A 20142-nucleotide genomic window follows, 5' to 3' on the forward strand; every position below is an offset into this window, starting at 1 on the left:
ATGGATTCCAAGTCAGCTCAATAAAGGCTACGACAGAAACGGAAGGAAATAACGAGAAGACATGATAATAAAAGAGCGGGAAGATTGTCCTATATCTCTTCTTCATTTTTTGAAAATCGATAATATAATACATTGTGTTAGACAATCATTGATTGCCATTATTCCGCCACCCGATTTTGTAGTATAGGTAATAATTAATGTTATAAATATATAAGAATCACTACGCAAATTCAGAAGCTGTTACGCAATATGCAGGTAAGGACATATGCATCAAGCAATAGGTATGTTCATACACGGAGAAAAATGTTTATTGCAAATTTATTAACCACTCGAGCCATTGGTGTCATATATGTACATTTATCATATTTTGTAATTAAACCATAAATCAAAATATTAATATGGGAACATATGAATCTGTTTACTACGGTTGAAAGCCAATGAATCCACCTAGATTTCACTGCTTAGCTCATACTTTCAGGTTCTATACATTTGGCACATTATGGCAAGTTACGTTTTGACAAAAAAATCGCTCGAGTGGACGAATCTCTTCAAAGTATTGATAACTCACTGTTAAAACGTGATTGAAGACATTACGCATGAATTAATACGTTCCCTGATAAACTTTTTGCAAATTAAACATATATTATCATAATGTCGGAACACGTGTTCATGAAAATCTGAATATTTTTGCATTACAACGAAAATTTTGTGTATCGTTATGATATAGTGTTTTCCAATAAGAGGTGTTATTTTGATATTCAATCGTAAAAGATCAATGGTGTTGCTTGTGTGGCACGTAGCGCCGTCTTGTTGAAAGTCAATTCCGGCCATAAAAAATCATTAATCATCTCTTGATAGCGCAATCCATTCACCGTAACTGTTGCTCCAGACTCATTTTCGAGAAAGTAAGGTCCGATGACTCCGCCGGACCATAAACCGCACCAAACAGTCACACGTTGAGGATAGAAAGGCTTTTCAACAATAATTCTTGGGTTTTCCGAGCCCCAGATGCGACAATTTTGCTTGTTGACGAAGCCACTGAGGTGGAAATGGGCCTCGTCACTCAAGATGATTTGCATTTGATTCACTCAAGTGAATTTTAATAATTTCAATGCTTTGTTGAAGCGTGTATCGTTCCATTTTTATTAATGGCGTAGTTTTTACTTGTCAAATGACAGCTTCAAAAGTAACATCTACCGAAATAGCGAGCTATTTAAAATAACACCTCTTATTGGAAAATCCTGTATAATCAATGCAAATCGATAAATCATTTTTAAATTGAAATTTTATTAATGAGGCCTGTTAATTTATCGTGATGTCAAAATAGTGTTTTTCTCTGTGTAAGTTCATTGGTTATTGGTTAAAATAATTCTATATTTATAGCATTGATTAAATCAAAAGGGTTGAACATTAATGGATTAGGTAAGGAAGCGAAAGGTTTGATAGTAGGTATATAGAATAGCCATCCCTCGACAGGTTGATTCTGAAAATTTGTTTAATTTTAAACGACGGGCAAGTATTTGTGTGAAGTAATCAATATAAATTAAATATTTACTAGGATTCGAACCCTAGACCTCCCGGTACAGAACATACCGCTCTACAATAAATGATCTGTACTCGGTATTACTGTTAATAAATATCAAAATACTGTTAATAATGTGACTGCATGACCATTTCTTAAATTAATTTAATTTTTAAGAAAACGTTTTGTGACTACTACATAGCATATTCGTGCTTTACTGATAGTTTGTTATGAAATTTGTCAATTTATTCATTATAGGCCTCTAGTCCCGTTTTTAACAGGAAAATGAATAATTTAACCAGATTTTTAATAAATTTACAATATTTCATATCAGTATGTTTTCTCCTATCTACTTAATTGTAGGTAGTCACGCCGCTGAAAACCGTGTTTAATCCTTTCACTCTTTCTAATAGATGTACAACCCATGTAACAGAAAGAATCGTCATTACAGAGTTTTAACTGGCAACGACATATTGCTATCTCTTCAAATAATATTTATAATTCTGATACAGTGACCCTCTGTCAAAAAATCCCAACAAAGGACCCCAAATTTCAATTCCAGACCCTTCCGCATTTCAAATTATTCAAAACTTACGTTTTTTCGACCCCAATCCTTTTCAGACCAAACCGGAACTGGCGTTTTTTTCGGACCTCGAGGCGTACCTTTTGTTTCCTTTTATTTTGTACCTGGTTATGTTTTTTTGGTCCCGGCAATCTTTTCAATAGGGTCCATGTGTTCCAAAATAATACCTTGGGGTCAGTGCCAAGAGCTGCTTTGCCGCGTTAAGTTGGCTCCAGGATTTGAAGACGTTATTTTGAAGTTTGAGTTTTGATTTTTGAATTTGATTTTGGTTTGTTCGAAGTTAGTTTGGTTGTTTGTGGAATTGTGAGGCATAGGAGTGTTTAAATAGAATACCTTCATATGTTGCGTACGTATGGTTATTTTTGAGGTCGTATTCTAATGAATAAGTTGTTTTTAGTTTTGTGGTAATATTAAAAAAAAATTTAGAATGGTATTCATGTCGGCAAGTTAGCTTGTGTCATATTTTAATTTATGTTTAGTAAGTGTTGACATATAATTATAATTTTTTCTATATCTTTAAATAGAAACAAAAATATTCCCTCGTTACGAATCACCTATTATTTGAAAATTTCTTAGTTCCACTACATTAAGTTAAAAATGTTGCTTGCGTCAAGATGGAAGACTTGAATTTGCCAACCGAGGAATTGAACTCATGACGCCTGTGTGGGAATCAGACGCGATGTCAACTCAGCCACTGACCGGTTAATTATGGTTGAAATCCATTATTTAATATTTTTGCAAAATTGATCCCAGTTTTATGTTTTTTGCTAGAACTCAGCTGAATTTGTATTCTAGTACAGATCTATATTTAAGTACGTTAGATGTTTCGCCTTTTAAAGGCATTGTTTTACAACATAATGACAAGTTAAAAATGCCTACGGAAGCCAAAAACAGCAGTCGTGCATACAAATAACTACCTAAATGCCACAAAAATACAATTTTTAATTTATAAAACAAATATTATTGTTTTTAGTAATACATAATAATTAGCGTAATACCTCAAGAGAATTTAATCCAATTGTAAAATATTTTTCGTTGATTTATCCGAATAGATATGATTTACAGTCCATAATATATTGATAGCCCTTAATTCTCAGATTGTTAATCTAATTACGTAATTTAACGTTTTGTTAAATTTTATGTACACGGCTAGATATTAATTAACTACAAAAGAAAAACGTTATAATTCATTTTTGGTATGATAAAAATATTATCAAAGTACCAGTTGAAGAAATAATAGTAATTAGTTATAGCTTCCTCTACTGCTCGCCAGATGCCTTAAGGTTATCGCCATTTCATCCCTTATTTTTCTTTAGCCGGTCTCAGAACCATCTCGGGAAATTCATTGTTTTAGCTAAGACGCAGCCCAAATTAATTGCCCCTTCTAAAGACCTGACAATAATAATTTTTTTATTTTGATATAAGTCTCTGGGAACATTTTAACGCATTTACGATGATCAACGTACACCCAACCACTAACAGATATTACATTTTATATCTTTGTAATAAATATTTTCAAAAATTATAAACATTGTTTTCCAAGAAAATATTGAGGTTTTTTTTATTTTTTTGCGGAAACTTTGTCGTTGTTTTTAAATGTGTTAAAAAGATTTTTTATCCAAGTATTTTTGTATTTTACAATCGTTCTTTTAGCTTTCATTGTTAATGTTAATTTTATCAGTTTTTTAACATTCCTAGAACAATGCACACACGGGAAATGTCGTAATTTTTTAGATAATTCAACTTAATGGCGTAATGTTACTATCTTCTCTACTTTTTATCTGCATACCTACATCCGTTTACTTTTTATGGTTATAAGTAAACGAACCGGATTCAACAAACGATTGACAGAATTTAATTTTTCACAACGTACCGATACAATTTTGCACAAATAACACAACTGAATTACTGACGTGATAGATCCAAATATTATTATTGAAAATGTGGTACCATCTCTTTTAACGAATAATTTACCTTTACTGTAAATCAATGATTTTTATAATATTAGTAATTTTTTTCACAAATATCAATTTTTTTATATCCGACAGTAATTATACTCAATAAATTAAGTTTAAATATTAATTTGATTGGTAGTAGGTATGGAGTTTTCCGTTTAAAAATATGTTTTAAAAGTTGTTTTGGAATAAATTAAATCTTTTGCAGACGGTACATAACTAAGCAATTATGTTTTATATTAGTTAAAAACCATCTTAAAAATAAAATTTTCTGTTTTTCGAATTTCCTTCTCACGGCAAATTCGTTAGGTATAAGATAGGTTTTGTTAGTGGTATCTGGTACCTTATTTTTTAAAATTTATTTGCTACCGTAACTTTTTATTCGTTATAAAAAGTTTTTTTTATCGGAGTTTCTGTCTTTAACCGGTTGAAATGATAATATTGTTAATATTCACAACATTGAATATAAATAAAAACAAACAAAACAAAATCAACGGAAATAATCAAATCATAGAAAAATAAATAATAATATCTAGTAACGTAAAATGTTAACAGAACGGTTGTAATTAAAATTGATAGAGTTTTGTATTGTAAAAGGACTGACCTGTATTTCATTAACTAGCTTCTCTGTCATCATCTTGTGGTCTTGTGGATTGGTTAGCATCTGGACCATGGCTCCAGCGCTTGGGGTCATCTGACCAGCAGCAACCATCTGCTGCTGAACTGGGGTCAACTGTTGTTGTTGTTGTTGTTGTTGCTGCTGTTGCTGTTGTTGTTGCTGCTGTTGCTGTTGCTGACCTGGAGTCATCTGCGCTTGCTGTTGCTGCTGTTGTTGACTCATTTGCTGCTGATTTGGAGTCATCTGTTGCTGATTTTGCGACATTTGATTTGGAGTCATCGGTTGCTGACTCGGAGTCAATTGTTGTTGTTGATGCTGATTCGGAGTCAACTGCTGTTGTTGGTTCGGGGTAAGTTGTTGATTTGGAGTCATCTGTTGGTTGTTTGGGGTCATGTCTTGCGCTACAGGGGACTGACCTCTGCTGTGCTGCCAGAATTCTGGACTCGGCTTGAACTGTCTCTGCTGGTGTTGCAGGTCCTGCATGGTGCTCAGGTTAGGTATCTGCAGGGACAGTGGCGCGGCTCTGAGGTCCAGGGCTCCCGGTCCGGCGGGGCCCGGCGCCCCGCCTTCTGCGGCCGCCGTGATCTTGAAAGAGTTCTGCAGCCAATTCGCTACAAAGTTCTCCTCCTCCACCTTGGCGGGAGCCAATATGTCCGCGTTGAGGAAAATCTTGACTGCTGTTTGCAAGTACAACGGGAGATCCTCTGGCCTCAGGTCTGGCCCTCTTTTCGGAGATCTACGACCTTCCCTCGGATAGCGTTCCCCGTTGAGGTGTTCTTCTTGCCTAGGTGACCTGCCCGCTTCCCTGGCTATCCCGTTTAAGAACTCTTGTCCGAGAAGCCTTTGAAGCGGGTTCTGGCCTTGGTTCTCCTGAGCCTGGCTCAGAAGCCTCGCTAGCGGGTTCAAGTTTGCTTCTTCTTGAGAAGAAGATTGCTGGTTAAAGAAGCGGTGTAGAGGATTGGACCCCGCGGCCTCCGGGGGCTGGTTGAGCAGCCTCGGGAAGGCCGTGTGGCTTTGGTAGTCCTGACTAAACTTTGAGAAATCCAGGCTTGAAGATTGATCGAAGGGGCGTTGGTTATCAATTCTCGCGGCCTTCGGAAAACTTCGCGAGAAAATATCGCCAAGATTTGGCGGCACTTCCAACTGTGTTTACTTTCAGTGCATCAATAATAAACCAATTGATTTAGTCAGCGAGTTATTTTTTAAACAGTAAGAAGTTTGATGATTTTAATATCAAGAACGGAGAGAGCGCGGAGAGAATTGCTTGATCTTTAGTTGCCGTCGCAACATAAAACTGGACCAAATTTGAAATGTCTCCTTTATCCTTGATCAAAACTTTACTTTTTTCACTGAATTCGATTGAGATGTAAATTTACGCGATGTAAAATATTTTACAAAATGACTAGGTATTTTTGTTCGACAAGAACTTTAGAGTCAAAAATTGCACAGTGTTTTAATATAACTCTTAAAAATGTCAGAATATTTTTATAAACACATGATTTCTGTAAAATGTCCAATTTGATTGTTCCACTAAATGCACTTTATCACAATTGATGATCTTTCTGATGATTTGTGGATATTTCTTCACTCGGTGATGATTATTTGTTTTCTTCGGAGAACGTTGATTTGTCTTGAATATTATTTAGGGATCTGAACGAACCTGAAAGAAAAAAATAAAAATATTAGTTTCATCCTAAGATCAAATTAGTATTACATTTTGATGAAGAATCGGGAAGCTAAATCCGAACAGCGAATTAACACCGGTAGGTATATTAAATTTCTCAGACAACGATAACCAATACAAAGTGATAAACTAGATAATATTATTAATGTATTTTTTATTTTATTTATTTCTAACACCTACGAAACTATTTTTTATTAGAACCAATTTTACATTGAGAAAAACGATTATTATCAGGACAACATTTCGGAAAACACAACATTTATTTATGTTTAAATTAAACCGGAGAACTTTTGAAACAAAAAATGTATATTCATCACATTGTGGTGTTGAAAATGATACTTTCAGATTTAAAATAATTTTATAGTTAATATTTTTGCTTTCAAAACTCTGTGTTCAAATTTTAGCGCTTTAAATTGTACCCATTACAAAGCTTTCAATAATCTGTTAAATAAACATTTTATGCATTTAAAATAATGATTTTTAGTTTTTATTAAATAACATATTTAATTTTTGTGTCTATATGAATAAATATGATTTTTTTCAGTGAATTATGTTACGTTGTATTTTTGTTAATTGTTTAATTTATTATTTCTTGCGAAATTCGGACAATCCACATGGCAAAGGGTAAACGTCACACGTCCATTTATGTTAAACCAATACATGTAAACATCACGCACAACACACGTTACCACACACACACACACATAAACACCGGATACGTCGGAGTGAATACACAAAGACCCCTAACAGTTAAGTACATAACGTCGGACCGATCGAATGTTTGGCGGTTTGTTATGTAATGTTTTTTTAAAATCAAACATTTATTAAAAAAATTGTCAGTAAACTTGCAAGTGGAAAATATCAAATTTGGAAAAGTTGAAAAAAAGTGTAAAAAATCACAAATTTCTGGATTTTTGAAAAGTGTTCTATTTTTAAGGGTCACTTTATATTAATATTTCGCCTACACATATAAACGTTCTAATATAATTGTTTCCAAGTCTTTCGCTATTTTTGAGTGACAATATAAATATATTTTGTAAAGATATTTTCCGGAAAACTATCTGATAATTATATTTATTTTTCCCTGGTCGTTTAAATATTACTTTAATAAAAAAATATTTGTTGATGGGTGTTGAATATTTCACTTTAACTTTTAGTGCAGATTTAATAAAAACTGACTCTCATTAAATTTACGGAAAATTTTGTCAGAAAATCGTAAAGTCTTCGTTTAGTGGTTAGCTGTCAAAATTATTTTTAGAATATGACACTTTTTTATTATTTTACAAAATTCATTTGAATAATAGTTAGATTGGTTTATATTTTTAGTGGTATTTTTATAGTATCTGAAATATAATAAACATATTTTTAACTTCAAGAAATTTTCCTAACGCTTGTTAGGGTTTATTTATAAAAACAACTTTGTTTAAAATTCACTTTTATTATAAAAACTGATAAAATTGCTTCCAAGAAATATTTAAGAAATCCAGTGTCTTGCAAGAAATAACAAAAACACCGATGAAAATAGTTTAGTAAATTTTTCCAAGATTTTTCTAAGTGTTGAGATTGACAATGAAGGGCGATATCTTAGGCGCGAGCGCCAAGGAGCCACGCACCTTCTTCCTGAGATCTGACGTCGCCAACTAACTTCTTGGGCCGGAAAACTTGACGGAAACCCGCGGTGTAGGTATGCGGGGTACGTAGGCGACACTAACACAAGTGTTTCTCTCCCGCGTTGGGAAAAGCGTCGGGACGCCAGCGTCTTGGTGCACAACCGACGCTCTACTGTACGTAAGACGGCTCGGCGAGCAAGACAGCCGCGAGGGGTTACTTTACTCCCCCGTGAGAGAGGGAGACGCACGCTTTTGCCGCGCATTTTTCGCGCGCCCGCCTCTTAGACGTCCGGCTAAGGACTTGCGCCCCCCGCCCCTTCCACTCTGCCACCCACCCCCACCCCCCGGCGCATGCGCCCTAAACGCCAGCTTTTCTTGCGATACTGGCGGTGTTATTTCCACAACAAGTACGAGGGTGAATTGGCCGGTTCGGACAGTGGACACAGACACCTGTCGTTGTCGTTGTGATATATGCCGGACACTGCTCTCTATACGCGCCTTTTCACAAATCCTTATTAACACGCAGTGAAAACTTTCTTTTTAAAGTTATTATTTTTTTACTATATTATTTGTGAAGGTTTTTAAACAACTGATTACGCAAAACCGCCGATTACGTATAGAAGAGAGCTTCAAATACAGTGAACTTTATTATATTTGAAATCATTAACACGTTATTAAACTCTTGCAAATAATTAAATATAATAAATTATGGTTTATCTGAAGATTTTTAGAGAAATCACAAAATTTTTACACAAAATCGTTAATTTCGAATTGGTGCGAACTTCAAACGTAGTGAAAATGTTAAAATTAGTCGGTGGGTACCTACCTACTTCATAAATTTTTAACCCTTCGGTAATTTTTAATGATGTTTGTGATATTTAAAAAAAATTAACGAAATTAAAATCGTTATGCAATAGTTAAACTCATTTTATAGCTTTGTGTTTTTTTTTAAAGTAAATTATATACTTTCAACAGATTTCTGCATATTTTACAACGTTACAGTTTTTAAGGCAGTAAAAATACCGTTATTACAGTGCAGATGTTATTTAAAATAAATATTTGCATTTTAAAAGTATTTTTATGATCTATCTGAATAAAAATTTAAAAAAATATATATATTTTAAAATGCCTATGGTAAAAATATGAACTTCAATGGAAGTTTAAGTTGTTCAACCAACTTGCTAGGATACAGGTTTCTTCAAAGGGGATTTCTTAGCTCGTTTCTAGTAATTTTTCTCGCAGATTTTGCCAATCGCTGTTAAATCTCTCGATTTGTGATTAATAACTATGTGAATATTTAAAATCTAAAAGTTTTTTTTTATATATTAGTGAACTTTTGAGAAAAGTATATTATTATAGTGTATGCAATTAAATATTTCATGGTTTTATTCAATATACCATTGTTGTGATAGTTGATACATTTGGTGTCATATCTTATCGGAAGTTGGCTATCATCAGGGAAATCTTAACCTCACAGTCCGAATAAAATGATTAAAAATATGTGTTGATAAAGTTCCCGTTAAATCGGATGAAAATGGATGCTTTTTTTCAGGTCTTTTATGATGATAATAGTGTAAGTATTTTTATTAATTTTATCATAGAATCAAGGTTTTTAAACCATATTTCAAAGTCAATGTTAAGTCTGTGTTGAAAAGTGTTTTCTCTTTGTTTTTTTTCTTCTTTTAATCTCGAACATATTTAAATCTAACTCATTCAAGCGATAAAAAAATACCACTACCAAAAAACTACGTTCACATATTCTTGTCCCGCTTGCTCCCATTCGACTCAGCAATGCCAAGGGGTTGAAAATAAGGGAGTGCGAGAGAGAGACCCATATGAGCGACGCTTATCTTCCACACATACATCAAAATGAATTGAAAAGAATCGGACTGGCCTTTTCAGATTTTTTTCTTCCCCTTTATAATGTGTACACAGAGAAATGCTTTTATCTCGTTCTATCGCAGGGGACTTCCTATCTTGTTCTCGTTTCAGATAAGGGATTTTTTCGTAGTTGTTACGCCTTTGAGATTTTTTCATGAAAGTTCCGCCTTTGGGTTTTTTCTTCGAGTTTTTAAGGGTGGGGGAAAATTTTTATTTCAAACGCCGCCCAGGTTTTTTATTGCGGGAGATTTAACCAATGGGGTGGTTTTTCAGTTTGTAGGATTATATTTCAGATCAACTTAAAATAAGACAGTGAAATTTATACCTATTAAAGGTATTTAATTTTTGAAGAAAGCAAGCACGTATATTTTGTGATCAATTTAAACTTTGATACAAAATACATATAGTTAATAATACACCCAATGTAAATAGATTTTATAGCTAATAGAAAGGTAGAAATAACCTGTAGGTAGTTACCTACCTTTTTAACTATTTTATTTATGTATGATCAGTAATCATTTAAGCTATAATGATTAAAGAGAAGTAAAATATATAATGTATGTGAGAAAAAAGATATGGGAACATAATTAGGTGGATAAGTATCTATCTAAAGTACCTAATATTAGTCATAATAAATTTTATTTGGGTAGGTGGGTGCTGCGGAAACAACATTTTACAAACTAATAATTAAGCTGGTAGGTATTTAGGTAACTTAGATTAATTTTTCTGGAGAATTACACTTTTTTTCCAGGTAGGTATATATTTTCACGAATATTTTAATACTGATGTTTTATAATATTAAATTTACCTTTATAATTATGATATTGTAACGACTCGCATAGATGTTTTTCACTAACTAATAATTCATAATATTGCATGATTTATAAAAAATGTAGTTATGCCATAGAATAAAGAATCACACTTCATGTAGCTTCCATACAAATGAATTGAATTGAATCATATTTGTTCGATTTAGCCAAACAAACCGGCACTTTGTCTCAGCCTCAATTAGGCATACATTTGGGTCTTTGTTCTGTTGTTTTTACGTACATTATAATGTGTTCTCACGTATGGTTAGAAAGTTTAAATTATTTACTATTCAATCGAGGCGATATTCACAATGATATATTTCTTAAATTAATAATATTTACTTGTTCAAAATTGAAAATTCACTTTGTAGCGTCATTTTCATTTTAATAAATTAATTATCTTTGTATGCACCACTATTTAATCAAAATATACGATGCGTTCATCCTAACGAAAAAGCCATTAACTTGAAATATGTCAATTATTTTGATTATATAGTTGTGTATAGAAAATAATTAGATATTTCTTACCATAATTCAAAGACAATTTACAATTTTAGCTTAGCCAAGACGCACACTTTCATTTTAAGAATAACGTTTTACCCCTAGCGGCGAGTAGAACTCTGACGTTTTCCCTACCCTTTAGAACGTGTTTAGAACATCCAGATAATGAATTTCAGCTGAGAGGGGTTGCGTCTTGGATAAGGGATGGTATTGAAGGAGCCAAAAACAGTGGCAGTAAAGAAAATACCTATCCATAAATAGTATCTAAGTACTGTGTAGTGTAAGTACAGCGCCTATGTTGGTATGCGAGACTGAAGTTTGAATCGAGAGGATTTTGAAATAATTGTATTTCATTATATTCATTTTTGAAAACGTACCTACTGATGAAATTTACCAATTTCAGCAGTCCGGCCTGATTTGAAATAATAATTTTATTATAATAACTTCTGTTTCTGCAATTAAAATATGTATTTCTTACGTTTATTTTTTTACAGGTATATGACTTTTTTATGATTTTAATGCATGCTAATGGTGTTAATCGTCTCTCTCTAATTATTTATCAGCAAAAAATATAATTATGTTAAAAATAATTTAATGTGGCTAAAATGATAATATTTCTTTTTGATAGTCCCGTTTAATCCTGAAGCAAATCTATTTATATATCTATCTACTTATATAAATAAAAACGAAAATGTTCGTTTGTTCAAAATATTAAATCTCAGAAAATTCTTCACCGATTGCTTTGAAATTTTGACATAACGCTGCATTAGATTTGCGTATTTTTTTTTCTTTGTTTGATATTAAATTTACAATTACATGTTATTACATTACATTAAGTTTGTTTTCTTTTTAATACATTACAGTACATCGCGATACACCTTTTTTTTAGCTCGTGTTAAAAAGGCGGAGAAACGCGTGTAAATAATAATTTAACATATTTTTTCAGAGAGTGTAAAGATCATGAAAAGAATATTCATTTATAAATAAATAAATATAAGAAAAAGAAATAAGAGAAAAGGATTTCAATATAATAATAATTGAGAGAATATAGTGTATTTTTAAGTATAAACGATTTTAATATGCTATATGATATAGTGTTTTTATTGAGCTTTTGAATTTTTTATAATTCGTTTCCAATCTTAAGTTAAGAGGTAATTGGTTAAAACATTTGACACCAAAATATTTATAAAATTGTTGGGCTGTGGTGGTGTTACAGCGTGGGATAGTTATAGAGCCAAGAAAATTTTGTCTATTGCTGTTCGAAGAAGTTATTAAGTTGTCATTGTTGAAACAATCTTTATGTATTTGAAAAAGAGTTATTTTTTTATAAATAATATAATAAGTGAAGGGAATTCAAATTCTTGAAATAATCTAATTGTGGGGTAATCATGCATACGGTTTTTTTCAAAATTATTTTTATTAATATTCTTTTGATGATTTCTAAAGGTAAGAGAGAATGTTTTTATATATTATATAGATGTCATCTATGACAGGTAAAAAAGTGTGTTTTTTTTTACAAAACAATGATATCAGTTAGACAGACATGCTTTTTTGAAAAACAGCCATATATTTGTTAGACGTAAAAGCAACATGCGATATTGTTTCTCTATCTGCACAGACAGACCGTTACACAGCAACGCGTTGCGGGGTACAGATAGTATTCTATAAATATTTTCAGATTAATTAATATTCTATTATAACATCCTTTTCAAGGGTCTGTACTGTTTAAAATAAAAAAAGGAATACTTTCTTACGGGCTACATTAGAATGTATCTACCACTGTAACAATCATAAAAATTACAGTAATATCAGAAAATACAAAATTAATTTATTTTTTGTGGTTTTCAAAAAAAAATTTCTAAAAATATGTGAAAAGTAACAAAAATAAAAATTTCAGTTGTGTGTCTGTAACTCAGTTTCAATGAACTTTGGAATTCGTATTTAAATGTCATTTTCAAAATCGGAACTGTGTGAAAATTCAGACAAGTGATAAAGTAGGTACGTATCTAAAATAAAATGTTGTAAAAGAAAAATAATTTTCAATAGTCGAATTATAAATAAAATAAAAATGAAAACGCCAACATTTCGATAATAAAAAAATACCAGTAGCACAGAAATGTGTGTTTTGGTTATTATTATAAACATTTATTGCTCAGTTGTTAAAAAACAAGGTAACGAAAATACCATTAAAATAAAAAAAATACATTTATGTGTTTTTAAGCAGATAGTAGCAGTAGGTATCAATTTTCGAAGTGACAATTATGCATAGAGAAAATAAATGTCAAAACGTGAATTTGCCGACAAGAACAAAATTCCAGGAATACAGACATTTGTGTTTCATTTAGGTTATTATTATAATCCTTTATTGCTCAGTGACAGTAGTTGTTAAAAATCAACATAACGAGGAAACCATTCGTATTAAAAAATTATTTTTTATAAGTTATTTAAGTTACTGTAATTTCTCACTGATCTGCGCTGGCATTAAAATAAAATCAACAAAATGTATGTAGTTTAGTAGATACTTAGGTATGTATTACATACTGTTGCAAACTTGCAGAAGAATGTTATTTAAAAAAAGTCAAATCGCACGTTAAAAAAACTTTTTTTTATAAAGTAAGAACTAAATAATAAAATAGCATGAAAGCACATCGTGTTATCATTAAGCTAGGCAGGTTTGCACCATGGAACCTGGTTACTGTTACCCTGTAGTAAAACAATAATGTAATTTATCTTGAAATTTTTACCAAATATGTTTTTATTTTATTTTTAATATGATTAACGATAAGTCGGAGAAAAATGAGTATGGATAATTTATTAAGAATCTCTTAAATTATTGGTGATCTGGTTAGCGGGATTACCAATAATTGAAGCGATTCTCAATTCTCTATTATTCTTCCTGAGTCGGTGAGAATATGGCGTATAATAGGGCATAATAGGGGAAGAGAAAGATGAGAAGTATTTTATTTATTTATTTATTGGATGATTTGTATAGCGTCGCTTTTGTGAGATATCACCTCAGGGGCGCTTTACAGTTAAAGCAGTATTACAAAAAATATAAACATTACAAAAATAAATTGAAATTAAGTTAAATAAAATGTAGTACAGAAATAGGTGACACGAAGATGAAGAATCATCTACCATTCTGAAACTATGTAAAACAATATAATCTTTTATCATGGCGGTACTGTAAATACTGTTTTAAACTAGATCAATCTCTACCAACTAAAAGAATAACCCTTTTGATCCCGCTGCATTGTTTATATCAGCATATTAAAATAAATAACTGTTCCAGATGGCCCATGGCCAGCCCTGAGGGGTCAACGGAATTACAGGGCCCCAAAATTATATCACATCCGTTCCGCAGCGTATTATTATAATTATGATTGAAGGCAGCCCTGGATGTTGTGATTAGGGTTTAAATTATCGTACTCATTTGGAAGTTTTAAAATTAATTTTGACGTAAACATTACAAGCTCCAGTTATTATTATTGAGATGCTCCTAGGGAATGCGCATAGTTATACGTCTTATTAATTGAGTAAATACAGGTGTGTAATTATAAATACTTAATTAGATAATTACCCTGAGAAAAATGAGTATTGCTGTTTTATAAAATCCTGTTAAAAACGGTTTCTGAGGGTAAAGTGCGCTAACTTCGGGAGGTGATTCAAAAATTAAATAATTTTTTTCGAAATCCCATTGTATTATTTCCCATTCAAAAATATTTTTTCATAGAAGAATATTTATTTTCCCATACGAACAAACCAACCTTTTTTTACATAAAAACTTTGAAATTACGAAAAAAGTTATTTATCTTTTTTGCTTGTACTGTCATGTAGAATCACCCCTAGAAGTTGGCGCACTTTACCCTCGGACATCCTGTATAACGATGAAATGCGTAAGTATAATTTGTTTCACTAATAGTTTTTTTTTCTAAAATCTGTCAATTCATTCCTTCCATTTGACCAGTTTTTTTTTTATAAATTAGTAATATTTTAGTAGTTACCTTTTACGGAGAAAAACGACTAATATTGAATATTTTTAATTTATTAAGAATCTAATCAAATTATTACTAATCCGGTTTGAGACCAGATTACAGGCCCTTAAATATTTAATTTATAGGCTTTCTAATAAAGTTTTTGTAAAATCGGAACACGTGTTACGTGTGAATAAGGCGAATGCAGGTCCGTGAACACGTGTCCCAATATATTAGGAATTTACAAAAAAAATATTACGAAACGGCTGCAATCCCGTTTTTAACTGGATTAATAATAATTTTAAAGATTCTTAATTAATTATCAATACAATTTTTTTCCATGCAGACGGTTGGGAGCAGTTGGGACTGCTGCGCGGTAGGTACATAAAAAAAGCACCCACGTATGTTTTCTAAATACTTCATCAATTATGTTATATTGTAATCTTACTTCTCAGTTAATCCATTCTATAAGTATCTAAAATTGGCTTAAATTCAATATACCGTTGTCACGAACTTAGCTGAGCGTAATGTTAGAGATAAAAACATACTTGATATATCAAGTTACCAATATTGACCGATCAAGATTCTGCAACAATTGACAAAGTTTCTTTGTACGCAGTTTTTGCGGATCAATATAAAAATATAAAAAAACTCTTTTTAAAAAAAGTTTTAGAAATTTCAATCAACAGCGCAATTTCTCGTGTCATGCTATGTTGTGCTAGAACATCTGTTCTGCCGGGTGGTTTCTTGAACAAGTCATAGCTACGACTACGGCTGAAGTTTTTGGAAACGTGATATATCGTCAACCATATTTATTTCGAATTAGAGTCTGTCAATATTGAATGAACTTGGATTAAAAAAAAAATAATGTAATTTTTTGATAATTGGAACTGATTGTGTTAAGAATTCAGATAAATGATAAAGTACCTACATATAATTTAAAGTACTTACCTATGATTTAAGTAATATCCAATATTTTAACACAGAAGTGTTTCATATCTTATTTTCAAAATTGTCAAGAATTCAGACGTGATAAAATACGTACTTAGATATGATATTTATTTTTTTCAGACTATTTTTAAATTCTATATAAGCAATGTGTATTTATTTAGTTGACATTTAAATTTATTGACTTATTTATTAAATTTACTTACATAACATTTGGTTTGCACAAGAAAAATTTAAAGCATTTCGTTTGAAATTCGTGATATTTTAAAAATTGAAGCCACAGAAACAATAAAATCTAGCTTTCTTACCTAATTATGTTCATTAAAAAAATGTTTTTCTTCTCCCTTTAATTTAACATATAACACATCATTGCATCTAGCACAAAAACCATCCAAAATAACAACAATGCTTTTTTTAACAATATTTAATTCTTGCAGATATGTAGGAACAGTTCTGCAGCCCATCTGACCCCATTGTGCAATGACCCTAGGGTACGGCGGACCCTAGCGGAGGTAACAGCGGAAAGGACCCGGTGTATAATACGGCATAGGTACGGTACCTGGAACGAGTGCTGGTAAAGGTACTGATGTAATGCGGAAGAAGGTCCATTGTTTGACCCTAAGCAGGTCATGTGGCTCGAGGGCCGGACTTAAAAAAAATAATTGTAAAATATTTAAATGGATTTATGAGATAACAAGGTGTGTTCGGGATGCGCCTACCCACCTGCTGGCTTGGGGAGACCCTTTGACTCCTTGCCAGGAATATATTCATATGTCCGTCACTCCTGCACACTCTCCTACCATCCTTCCATAGATTCCTATCCAACCCTCATGCCTTTTACCTTCGCAGAACTTCCTCTAATGAATTATATTAAAAATACCCCCCCACACAGCATCCCAAATGAGGATATAAGCCCTGAGGGAGATTGATTTCCTCAGGGCCTTCTGTGTGGGTTAATGTATGTTTTTTAATTTAAAAAAAAAAAAAAATTATAACTACAACCGGTAATGTCTAACATTAGGTTTTTTTTACACAATTTTCGACTACCAAACTAGGAACATGCCCATTTAATGAAATGATAATCGAAATTTTAATGTGAGTACGCATTTATTGTATCAATTGATAAAACATATATAAATTAAAAGGGAGCAGTCATCAGTAAAAGATTGATCTTATAACAATATTAACGTATTTAATATAAAAATAATAACATTAAAACACTTTCAAATTATCTGTTTAAAGAATAGAAATAGTGCTGAACTAATATCTACATAGTGGAATAACTAATTAAAACATCAAATTAAAAAACCTACTTAATCATTGAATACAATATTATCTACTCTGAAAAGAAGAGGAAGAGGTCCCGGGTGCAATTTTTAGATGCAACTGATTTTTTTTTCTTTCTTTTCTGATTGAAATCTTTCAATTGAGAGTAGTTAATATTGTTTATTTTTCGGAATAACTTTATTAAGTAATACCTCAAATTGTAATATTTAATTATTGAAGGCAATATTAGCGATTTCTAAAAGAAAATCTGAAATTGAAAAATCAGAATTCGGTCACATCTAGGACTCGAACCACGAACGACTCCATAATAGTTGCCAATAAAAATTTGCGGTGAAAAAAGAGAAAAAAAATTAATACAATGTTGGTAGTTCTTATTCGAAGTATGATACAGTTAAAAGTGACCGAGGGGGATAGGGTCCCATTAGCTCAGTGGTAGAGAAAAAATAAAAAAATATTTAAAAAAAAATCGTAAGTTGCGCCACAATACGAAGTATGTCAAAAATACAAATAAATAGTAGTATATCTGTGTGTAAGGATATAATGGCCAACCTTATGACTCTAGAGATAACCTCATTTTTAATGTCAGTGCCATACAATTTTTTTCTCAAAAAAATGATAATTTCTTCATTTGTACACGCAATTGCTTAATACGAAATTTTATAGCATAGTAATGATCAGCAGAATTCATTTCTAGCCAAAAAAACCCCTTGAAAATTCAAGTCTCTATGTCTATGAAAGGCGATTTTCAGACCACGGTGGCCGGGGTGTAAATCCTGTATTATAGGAATGGATATAACTTCTAATCAAATTAGAATAAATATTATAATACCAACCGGTGTATTACATTGGTGAAAAAATGTATTTAACACGATAAAGCGATTTTAATATGCATTTTATTTTTCAGTCCGATATTTGGTATCTAAGTAGGTACTGCAGACGGTTTTTAGTAGAACAAAAAAATTGCTCAAAGATTTTTTTACATATTATGCAAACTAGCCATTTTTTGCCGATAAGTATAACAGTTAAGTTTGTTAATCCGTTATAGAATGTTGCATTAAAATTAAATCCAAATAGACGTTAAATTATGTTATTTAAAATTTAATATTCATTTCTTAATGCGGTTCTGCTTAGATCCGAGTCCGACAATAAAGCAGCTGCGAGAAGGTCTGCCCATATATTTTTTTGCAACCAAATTTAACTATAACTAAATAATATATGCATATGATTATTTTAATGCATTTGCGTTTGTTACCCGGGATTTATGTGTATGCATTTTAACTGAAGCAATACAGTTTATTTACCATTATTTATTGTGTAAGTATTTTCTTTGGGTCGGTTAAAATTCAATGGGTTTGAAAATGCATTGGAATAAACTTTTAAAGAGATCTTAGATTTTACGATGACCGTTTTTTTCATGTGTTCCATTGGAAATTTTTAGACGGTAGGTACCTTTTTTATATGAGTACCGCACAAGAGTTCCAACTGCCCAAACCGCCTGGAGCCAGTGAAACTATTAAACTAAGTTGTGAGGCTGAAGGTAGCGGAGAAAAGGAATAGGAAGGTAGGGAAGAACCCGGATTTTCAGATCCGGTCACCAAATACGGATAAGTACCATTTGAAGCAACGTTACAACTCTGATTGGTAGTTTGCATCAGGGCGATACTCAAAGTATCTTCCTTATCATTTTAAATGAATGATTTGTGAAATAACGCAAATTTATCAAATAAAATTACTGACTGTTCGGTGGCTGAATTGACATCGCGTTTGGGTCCCACCAAAGCGTAGTGTGTTCAATTCCTCGACTGGATAAGTCCTTCATCACAACACAAGCAACATTTTCCGCTTATAACAGTGGTAGTAGGAGATTTCAAATATTGTCAATTTACTCGTAACCCGGGATTGTGTGTTTAAAAAAAAAAAATTACTTGCGCACGCCGGATTTAAGCCCATGACCTATGGATTGCTAGTCTAGAGCCTTACTCCTCGACCACGGAGGCCCTCAAAAACCTATAATATATTGCTAACTTGGATCATGAAACACGCCCAAATCACATTTTTGAGTTCTTCTTTTTCGTATGGTTTAATACAGGGTTTTCCAATAAGAGGTGTTATTTTGAATAGCCCGCTATTTCGGTAGATGTTACTTTTAAAGCTGTCATTTTTTAACATTTGACAAGTTGAAACTACGTCATTAATAAAAATGCAACAATACGCTGCAAAAACGCATTGAAATTATTAAAATTCACTTGAGTGAATCAAATGAAAATCATCTTGAGTGATGAGTCCCATTTCCACCTCGGTGGCTTCGTCAACAAGCAAAATTGTCGCATTTGGGGCTCAGAAAACCCAAAAGTTATTGTTGAAAAGCCTCTCTATCCTCAACGTGTGACTGTTTGGTGCGGTTTATGGTCCGGCGGAGTCATTGGACCTTACTTTTTCGAAAATGAGGCTGGAGCAACAGTTTTGATGAATGGATCGCTATCGAGAGATGATTAATGATTTTTTTTTTTTTTTTTTTTTTTTTTATAGTGAATACCTCACAAGAGTCCCAACTGCTCCCGTCTGGAGCCAGTGAGACTATGGCATCCCCAATTGGGGGATGTTGTGAGGCTGGAGGTAAGTGAGGAAGGGAAAGAGGAAGGTGGGGAAGTACCTGGCTATTCAGATCTAGTCACTAAACACGGCTAAAGCCATTTGGAGCAACGTTTCAATTCTGAATGGTGGTCTTACACCAGGGCGATACTGGTAGTATCTTCCACTCTGGAACGT

General features: G+C 32.3%; 1 pseudogene across 1 annotated transcript in view; it reads right to left on the reverse strand.

Moving 5' to 3' along the window:
- Nucleotides 1-5016, reverse strand: part of LOC149409878 (uncharacterized) — a 138366-nt pseudogene extending 133350 nt beyond the window's left edge. Inside the window, exon 1 of the transcript XR_016305085.1 lies at nt 4665-5016. The product of XR_016305085.1 is annotated as an uncharacterized LOC149409878 (transcript). The remainder of the gene's footprint in view (nt 1-4664) is intronic.
- Between the last annotated feature and the right edge of the window lie 15126 nt (nt 5017-20142).

Source organism: Hesperophylax consimilis, chromosome 29, assembly GCF_061612785.1.
Source record: "Hesperophylax consimilis isolate HC1 chromosome 29, BYU_Hcon_1.0, whole genome shotgun sequence".
NCBI classification, from domain to species: Eukaryota; Metazoa; Arthropoda; class Insecta; order Trichoptera; family Limnephilidae; genus Hesperophylax; species Hesperophylax consimilis.